The 10,611-nt window shown below is 34.0% G+C and overlaps 1 non-coding gene across 1 annotated transcript; it reads right to left on the bottom strand.

Moving 5' to 3' along the window:
• Nucleotides 1-2,475: 2,475 nt before the first annotated feature.
• TRNAS-UGA (transfer RNA serine (anticodon UGA)) lies at nt 2,476-2,548 on the bottom strand. The gene has a single exon. It is a non-coding gene; the product is annotated as a tRNA-Ser (tRNA).
• Nucleotides 2,549-10,611: the final 8,063 nt, after the last annotated feature.

The raw sequence follows: 10,611 nt of genomic DNA, 5'->3' as shown, positions 1-10,611 counted from the left end.
AACGTTGGATAAAGATGGAGGTAGCGCAACACGGCATATACCCCAAAATAAATCACTATAATATAATCATGAGGTCAAATGCCCGCTAGATTCATTCCCTGGCGGGACCTATGAGGTTCACATGGCGACTCCTGAGGCCCTAGAATGGCTTGCAGAACTAGATGTCCCCCTTCTGAACCCCACCACCATACGAGAGAAGAAGAAGAATTACTATAATACTTTTGGTCGTAAAAATTTCAAATCATATCCAATGTTAAAATGATTACAATAAATTGACAACCCTTGCCAAAATCCGTCATTTTGACACGTATACAAAACATAACAATATATGATATTTCAGGGCTGTGAGCGGAAAGCCGACAGTCGACCATCCGCCCGTAGGAAATACGCTTCACAAGTCACAACTCGCCCTCTACTGCAGCGGGAAGCGGGCATGGGGAACAGGAAGCGGCGGACAAACACAACGGAGGGTGATTAATGGGACTAATAAAACCCTCACTTGTGACAACCCTGTTTCTGTGATTTTATAGATGTACGAGATACGGAAAACTTGAACAGATAAATTCTGATAAGTGTTGACGTGTGATGACCCTAGCGTGTGATTTTATTGTAGATGCAAAACTAGTAGAGACGAATTTTATTTTGGAATAGTTTTTTTACAATCGGTTTCAACACGTATAACTTGACATCATACAAATACAAAAATAATCAGTTATTGTGAGGTGAGGTGGAGATTTGGAGGGAGGTAGTAGGGGGAGTCAATGAAATATGCTTAGCAAAGGTAATTTACAGGATGTTTTTATTTTGTTAACTATTTTATTTTTTGCTGTTTTCTAAGTTAATTTGCAAAATCCATATATAAAATTAATTTAATGTTCGTTGTTCTTAGTCGCAGTACAAACCAGTTAAAAATTACGCAAAATAAAGTGATTTAATTAACCCGGCAAGACGGTCCTGGGTTCTATTCCCAAATGGAACAGTATATTTTCTGTCTTTTCTGTTTCATAAATGCACTTTAATTTATCTTGTTAGAAATTGACATTAGTATTTCATTTGAGAAGAAGATAATACCAATAAATGTAAACGAAACATGAAACAGAACAAGACACAGAAAAATTAAAAGATAATCATCTCAACTGGCCATCGAACCCAGGATTTCGGTTTTACCGGGACATTAGGATTGAACCTGACCATTAGGATTTAATTTGTATAAAAAATACGTCATTTTTGTCGATCTCATTTTTCAAATTAAGGATTAACAATATTATCTTTATTAACTAATTTTTATAATATTTTTAGCAGCTTTTTGAATGATTACAAATTTCTCAACCATTGGTTTGTATACTAGATAGTGTCTAAAATAAACAAATGTGGTTTTTATTTATATGGTATCTCTATTGACTTTTTTATGAAGGTCTAAATGAATATTTAATTTGATAACTTTTGAATGCTATACCCATCAATATAAAACATCATTGAAGAGGAAGATAATACTTTTAAAACTAAAAGAAACATCAAACAAAACAGGACACAGAAAAAAACTAACGGTCTCAACAGTATTTCAATTCATTAATTACAAAAATGTTATTTTCTATCGATAGCTTCTAATATTTACACTGGTGGGCAGATATTAAGTATATGAAATAAAATTGGATAATTTAGAAAAATGGAGTTTAGGTAATGTTTGATGTTTAGGTATCTTACAAACATGAACCTTTGAAAATACCACTACATCTATAAATAACTAGCTGACGTTTACCCGGCGTTGCTCGGAATTGCTTGGAGTAAGGTTTGAAGGTTATGATTTCAAGTGTACTGGAAAATTGCGTGCATTTTTACGGTGGAAATAACATAATTGGGAAGAATTAAAAAAAATCATTTCCATTCCTTCCACATCATACATTCTCCATATAATAATAATGATTGCATTATTTATATAGCGCAGTTTTCGTGAGAAAATCACCCCAAAGGCGCTTAACAACTTAATTTATGCATTGATCACTTAGACTTATAACTAATTGCTTTTGGCTTATGACTAAGTTTCATAGATAGAGAGAGACTTAAAATCCTCTCTTCTTTCATCACGAAGTCCTACAAATAAGTATCATTATTAATTTATTATTTAATTATTCATTTCATCATGTCATGCCTACCTCTGGCGTCTCCAATTTTTCTACATTCCACTTCATGTAGTCTTGTGAAATCTACATCGCTATTGTCGAAAAATTACATTATATCGATTTCAACTCCGTACCTCATTTCAGTGTAGAGATAATGCATTAAGTCTTCGTCGAAACGTACCCAACATTTTCTACCACTCAAAACAGGCTTTAAAATTTATAGCAAAATCGGTCCAGTAACTTTTGGGTCTATATGGCACAAACAAACATTATATTTTTAATAAATTATTATAAGCAATAATTAGTCTCCGGTAATATCAATACAAATTAAAAATATCTCCCGATTAAAAATAAATTCCGCCGACGGGAATTGAACCCGCGCCTTTTGATGTCAGGTCAAATGCTTTGGACCACTGAGCTACGTCGGCTTATTTCCAACACGCCAAACAATTCAATTTGTACTTGTACTTCAATCAACAATTACTGCTTATTATATTAGCGTATATATATTTTTGACTAACTATTGCTTATTATAATTTATTATCCTTTAAGCTATGCATAAAATCCTTGTCTTATAAAAATTAGTTTATCATTAAAAAAATTTAAAAAAAAATTGTATGAAGATATGAAAATATTCAGAATCATTCGTTAAAATAATCAAACCTCCATATTTTTACAATGTCCACAAGTCTGCGGTTTACCTTTGAATATTAAAGAAATAAAATTGATGCTCAAAGTTGTTTAAAGGTTATTTGTCAACAATTTTAAACTATTTTCAAAGCTTGCAAGACGCCCTTCAGGCAATATTTTACTAAAAATAAGTTTAGTATTTACCATGAAAATAGGCAGGTGCTATTTTGAATCAAAACAAACACTTCAATGGATTATTATTTCATCCCGCTGTGTTTAGTAATTTATTGCCGTTTTTGTTTATTGTTTTCAGTTTGGCGTGGAAATCGTAGTTTCGGGAATAGCGGCAGTGTTTTACGATCGGTAGAGCAAGCTGAATAATAAACTCTATATCGGTCATTGGCTGAGTTGACATCGCATTTGAGGCCCATCAAGGCGTAGTGTGTTGAATTCCTCAGCTGGTTCCATCACGACACAAGCAACATTTTCCGCTTACTGTGGTGGCAGTAGGAGATTTTCAAATATTGTCAGGTTATTCGTAACCCGGGAATGTTTGTATTTCTTTTTAAAAGAAAAAAATCTATACCTGACCAAAGTAGTAAAGTAAAATTTAATTTATGAACACTGAGGAACTCCAGTGAAAAATATTATGGCTTAAAAAATATATTCATATAGATTAACAAACGCTGATTCTGAATAAATAAGTTTTATTACATATATAATATAATAGATTTATAAATCGCCATTTAAAAACTAATGAAAAACCATCTCATTAAAACACACCGTTTGGTTGGTGCGATTTAATTTGCTTATTCATCCCAACCAGTCTACGTGAGTATATCTATGGTCTACAAATCCACAACAGGGTTGCCAATAATTCGTGGCAAATTGCCCTTTTAACTTTTTTTTACTATCCAACAATATTGAAAAATAATACTTACAATAACCATGAGAGCGCACTTCATTTCGTTTTCGTTCTAAGTCAATTTTCAAAAAAGTCTAATTTTTAAGCCATTTTACAATGTATTCATTTAAAATGTAATGTATTGGTTCTATGACCGCAAACTGTAAAATTCACCCACCATAACACAGGTTCACCCTTAGCAGGGTGAAATATCACAAAAAACCACATGTACTCTCTAAATCATGTAGCAATAAAATAATGGATAGTTTATTTGCGGCACGTTCCAGAGTAAAATATATTATCAGTATCGACTGATCTACTCCTGATCTTCGAAACCTTGCTTGAACTGGCTTGATCCGTGTTTGGTGACAAGATCTGAATGGCAAGGCACTCCCCCACCTTCCTCTCCCCGGTACATTAAGCTACACATCTCATACCAATTGGGGATGCCAATCTTAATGGCTCCAAATGGTTTGGAGCAATTGTGACTCTCGTATGATATTCATATCAAAAGGGATATTTGAACAACATTTGAATTAAGAATTTATTGGAAATGCCAGTGTTTTCGTTACTCGCCACACCTTGTTTTAATTTTGTGAGACTATAACTTGTCAGTATATTATTTATCATGATTTTCTCAAAGTTCCCCTGTCTCCTCTGTGTATGTTAATGGTCCCTGATAATAGATGGCGCCATTAAATCACACCCGCCACGTCACTGCTCATGCCTCATCCCTGGGTACAGTTGCAAACTACGAAACGCGTGAGCAACCAATGAATGCCATTGCAGACTCGGCGGACGAGGCGACATCTATGAACTTTAGCACGGACGCGAACCAAATAATATTAAATTGAAAATTACGCATTTGTGTTTTTTTTTTTTTTTTTATAGTGAATACCTCACAAGAGTCCCAACTGCTCCTGTCTGGAGCCAGTGAGACTATGGCATCCCCAATTGGGGGATGTTGTGAGGCTGAAGGTAAGTGGGGAAGGGAAAGAGGAAGGTGGGAAAGTACCTGGCTATTCAGATCTAGTCATTAAACACGGCTAAACCCATTTGGAGCAACCTTTCAATTCTGAATGGTGGTCTTACACCAGGGCGATACTGGTAGTATCTTCCACTCTGGAACGTGCCGCAAATATACTATATATTATTTTAATTAATTAATTGTGAAATAACACAAATTAATCAAATAAAATTTATTTGCGCACGCCGGGTTCGAACCCGCGACCTTCGGAATGGCAGTCCAATGCGTTACCACTGGACTATGCCGGCCGTCATAATGCCGTATGTGTTGGAAGCAGTGCTGACCTACTTTATGAAATTTCAATATAAACCAGCGATTTTTGAAATGTGATTTCGTTTGACCCCCTTCCGCATTCAAACATCAATGAACTGAATCATATCTTATATTTCATCTTTTCTAGTTCGTACCTTATCTTTTTATTTCAAACTAGCTGATGTGTAAAGATTTGAGGTTGTGAGTTTTAGTGTATCTGTCAACTGGGTTCATGTGAAACGTGGAAATACTTATATTGTACAATAATAATTCGCTCGATTATGCCACGTCTTCCTCGGAAGTCCTAGACATCTTCATCCATTCACTTTCGATTCATACCTTTACGACGCCTACAATTTCTTTCAGATTTAAGAACTTTGTTATTTCAACCCCCATGCATTAAGGAGCCAGTTATTTTGCACAACATTATCCAAAAAGTCATGCATATTGATAGCTTATCCAATCCCTTGAAGGCAACGCTAAAAGTAGCGGCTTTTGGGTTTTTATGACGTATTTCGTCAATAAAGCGTTGATATAGGGCTTTGCCAATCTAACAGATTTATCTCCAGAACGCGCCAATCAACAGAGCGACTCAACTGCCTAACATTCTTGATTGACCATTGACATTTTTAATGTCATTTACAGGAAACTAGTTCAGCAAATATCATTGATGCATGCCATAAAATGATCAATCTGCTCCTATGACCTTTTCATCTTACATATTTCTCAAATTTGTAATCTTCTTTGAATAAATATTGGTGTACAACCATTTTACGAAGAACACAAAGAAATAAATAAAATTTATAAGCCATTTAAAATATAAATAAAATTTATTGTTTTTAAAATTAATATTTCGAATCTCGTGACTTTTGGGTGTACTAGATTGTTAATATTACAAAAAATGACATTACTGATGTTGTTGTAGCTGAAAACGATTTTTTTTTTCGAAAATTCGATTTTTTTATGAAGATTTTCAGGTAATCCAAAAAACTGAAAAATCCTGAAAATTTTCATAAAAATTTTTTTCTAAAAAAATACATAAAAAATCATTTTCAGCTACAACAACATCAATAATTATATTTTTTGTAATATTAGCACTTTAGTACACCCAAAAGTCACGAGCCGCCACTGGCCCCAATGGGTTTTCACATTTTTTTAAGAATTGGTGCATGATAAAGAGAACAGGAATAATTTTAAGTTTTAGAAAACAAGAAAAAAAACACAATACACAGAGTGTGTATCATAGTGTATAATGTACCAAACTATTTTCTTCAACACGCATACCCTTCCACGCCAGTTCAATACCCTGTGACATAACTTACCCCGACCATCCCTGAATAATATATTGTGGCGTGACTGCAATCTGCATACCCTTTCCCAGTCAAACTCCTTGCTACGATACTGTTATGCAAAAGTTTCAGTGTTCCATCATAAGCCGTTAAATTCTATTATTTTTATAATATTACTAAAAAATCACAGGATATTATAATTACGTATTAGCTGCAAAGCATGGATCGTTAAAAAGTCACGAAATCTGAATTTTTCTATTCAAGTTAAACCACAATAAATTAAACAAAAGAAATAGACGTTTCAAATATATTTTTTTTATAGATAGATCGCTTGTCTGAATTCTTAACACAACGGTTCAAATTTTTAAAATGACCAACCTAAAATTAATTATCTGTTAAAATAATACATTACAGGTAGTTAATTTATCGCTACTTTGTTTTATTTTCCAATATACATTTGTTACTTAATTTTGTTTACTTTGCAATAAAATTTTTTTTATACACTTTAGAATGTAATGAATGTGACGAACAGTATGTAGGTATGACTACAAGAAATTTTAAAACAAGAATCAGAGAACTTGAACTCTTTTTACGAAATAATAACTATTCCGACCATTTAGTAGAGACAGGCAGATTCAACGAAGAAACAAACTGAATGTTGTCGATTTCTGCGCTTTATTAATAACGCTTTAGAAATTAACAAAAAATATTATTTAGTCAACAAAATAATAGCATCCTGTAAATCATCTTTATTGACAATGTTTGCCCGTTTTGTTGACTCCTCCCACCTTTCTCGCTTTCTTCTTCAACCCCCCTAATCAACCCACCCACTACCCCCACCTAATAAAATCTAATCTTTCTGTACATGTATAATTTTTAAGTTAGTTTTAAGATTGCTAGTTAATTTCGGTCACTGCCTACGAATCCAGAGGTCGCGGGTTGTATTGAAAATTATGTAATTTTTAAAATATTAAAAACTACAGAATCATCTACTAGACTATACCATTAGCTCCATTCTTACTCTTACCTCTACTACATCACACTAGATCGAAACAAAATGGCATATAAAACATTCCAAGTTATAAAACTACATTTGGACAAAGAAACTACATTTAATTTGCAACCAAACTCCACAACTTCCCCCAGATATAAAACGAATAGAAAAGTTTAATGAGTACAAATCAAGTATAAAAATCTGGCTGAAAGAAGTCAGTGAAAAACCTCTAAAAAGGCACTAAAAACGACATAGAAAGCAAATAAAATAGAATGAAATAATTTAAATCAGCCTCAGCACAAGATACCATGTCCCTTGTGAGGAGGACTAAGAAATACCATTACTATACTTAAATTCACCATAAGATTTTGTGTGTACAATATTTTACATAGTTGATATATTTATAATTTTTATTTTTTTGGAATAACTTAGTGAGTAAAACCTCAAATTGTAATATTTAATTACTAAAGACAATATTAGCAATTCCTAAACCTAATTAGTTGAAGCAGAAAAATTAGAAAAAAATACGGTCACATCTAGGACTCGAACCCAGGTTCCTTGCCTTGCCGGGACACCCCTCTACCAACTGAGCAATTGGGACCCTATCTCCTTCGGTCATATTTAACTGTATCATACATCGAATAAGAACTACCTACATTGCCTTCATTTTTATTGGCTGCTATCTGTATGTATGATTGCAAGATTCAACTCGAACTAAACCAATTACTCTGCAGGCATAGGTATTGGTTATCCAATAAATGGTCCCGAGGCGGCGGTACTCAAACCCGCCTCCCAAATTGATTATATCTGATTCCTAAGTATATATAATTACACAAAAGTAATGACTTTTCCATAAATACATACCCAGACTAAACGTTATACGCTTTCGAATAAAATCGTAATAAAACCAATAATATTTCGCACACAATCCAGATAATTGATTCCCCACATTATTCAATCTCTCCATGTGATAGTATTTAGCTGCATGAATAATTCATTGGAAAGAAAGATTGCTTCCACTTGTATATTATGGCTATTGATAAATAATATATTATAACCCCTGTGCAGGCGATAAAGTACTACATAAGACAGCCTACTAGGTTAGTTCTTTCTTTATGGGCGATCTATTAGGGTTGTCATATATTTTTTACATCGATGTTTTGTGAATAAGATCGTTGCTTCTGTCAATGAAATAAAGTGTTCCAATTTAATATGTTTGTTTGTTTTTAAACCTTGGGTGGGAAAAACTAATCAAATAATTTTTACATTCTTTGTGAATTTGGTGTCGAAATAATATTTTCAATATTCGATTTTTAAATTCGTTAAAATCTTTACTTTGTGATATTTTAATAATTCCTACTTTTAATTTTGTTGATTTTTAATTTTCTTGGGTTTGTTTTCACAATTTATGTTTTAATAAAAATATATTTAAACAAGAGCATAATTGTTTTTTCACAATTAAAAGGTATTTATTAAGACACATTTTTTTTATTTTTAACTTATTTTTAAAGGTAGATATTTATTTATTTATTTGTGTTTAATGGTCCCCGTAAAACAGTTATAGAGTGATATATTACAAAACACGCGTACTTAAAGAAGTGTACTAAAATTAAAAATAGTAAAATAGTATATATATATTATACTATTTTACATACATATATATGTAGCGATGCTAAGAGAATATTCTGGAACGATCGCCAATGTCAACGCCGTCTACACCTGGTGTCATCCTCATCGGTCCAGAGTCATCTCCCAACTGCATAACTCTACCGACTCAACATAAACGCTGTGACTCAACACAAGTATTATCTTTTACTGTCTGACTACCAGATCCCCAAATATATATAAAAAATGATAACTAGTAAAAGTAAGTAAATAAATGTGTATATTAAATATTTAAAAACAATACTAAATATGAAAATATCAAATATGCAGGCAAGAGGTGACACTATAGTGTTATGTTACGTTGGTACAACTAGAAAACGTTTTTTTAATAGAGATTATTATTTTAAAAACATTTGCAAAAAAGGATTACATAAATATAAACATTTGGTACATCAACTATATTAGCATAACAGAGGTAATCTTTAATAGGCAACTTCATTGACACTAAATATGTCGATATCTGTTGGGAAGTAAGAGCTTCATAGATTCACACACAGATGGCAGTGCATAGAGCTTGCGTGGAAGTCCGCAAGATGGAGCCAGTGGCTAGTAGTCACCAGGGTCGGTAGGAGGGCTCTTGGAGAAACTTACTGTTTCAGATTCCAATTAGCCAGCTACTAGTTGGGTCGACTATTGAGTCACCTTTATACTACGCGGAGTATTAATAAATCCCTGATTAATCTAAAAGAACCACTTATTTATTAACTCCTTCCAAGATGAGTTGGAGACAGTGGCGTAGCTACCTAGGGGCTACGCGGGGCAGTGCCCCGGGGCCCTCAAGCTCAGGGGGCCCTCAAGCTCAGGGGGCCCTCGAATCCTTACCAGAAATCTCGATCGAACTGAACTTTTGGAAATTTCTCCAATTTTCAAAATAAATATGACAGGTTGCAACTTGCAACTCCACTTCATGACAGCTCAGTTGAGAGAAATTCAAAAGTTATGCCTAGGGAATTCCCCTAAATTCTTTCTGTAGGTTGGCAGTGTTGTCAATTTGACGGATAGTGATATGTGCGTCATTCCCCAACGACACTTGTAGCGTATTAAAATATAGATAAAAAGTAGAAACCCAGTGGTGCATTTAAACGCAAACAACGCCAAGAAAGAGAAGATAGTAAACGAAAATTGCCCAAAATTGCCAAGTTTTTTAGTCAGCCTTCTGCAAGTACATCTGGACAAAATATTTCTATTGATAGTGACTCAAATAATGTGGTAACTGCAGTGTTGGTTGAGAAGCCTACTGAAGAAGATTAGACAATTATTGCAGTTGGATATACCTCCGCCGCCGAACATGTGAACGTGGATGATGTTTGCATGACACACATAAGAGCGGAGGGTTTGGAGGAACCACACTTCATATTTTTATTTGATAATACCTAATCAGTTTACATAGCAGTGGGGCCCCATTTTTTAATTTGCCCCAGGGCCCTTGGTTACCTAGCTACGCCACTGGTTGGAGACCTGTTTGTGCGAACACAACAGCTGGCGCAGCCGGTAGGATTATACTACCAAATTGATTGTACACCACAGCAGGATTGCTTTCTCTACATACATGACAATTGGCACATTAATCCTTCTGCACGCCTGAGAGATAAAACAGTCTATGAGTCTATAAGGTGAGATAACCATGGGAACATAGAAATAAATGCTCTCCATAATAGCCTAGTTTTCAAACCATCCACGAATCAGTCTGGAGAAGTGTGTTTGTAGCAATATGCTCAACCTTTCTGTGA

The sequence above is a fragment of the Hesperophylax consimilis genome, chromosome 30, assembly GCF_061612785.1.
Source record: "Hesperophylax consimilis isolate HC1 chromosome 30, BYU_Hcon_1.0, whole genome shotgun sequence".
NCBI classification, from domain to species: Eukaryota; Metazoa; Arthropoda; class Insecta; order Trichoptera; family Limnephilidae; genus Hesperophylax; species Hesperophylax consimilis.
This window is presented reverse-complemented; position numbering and strand designations above follow the sequence as displayed.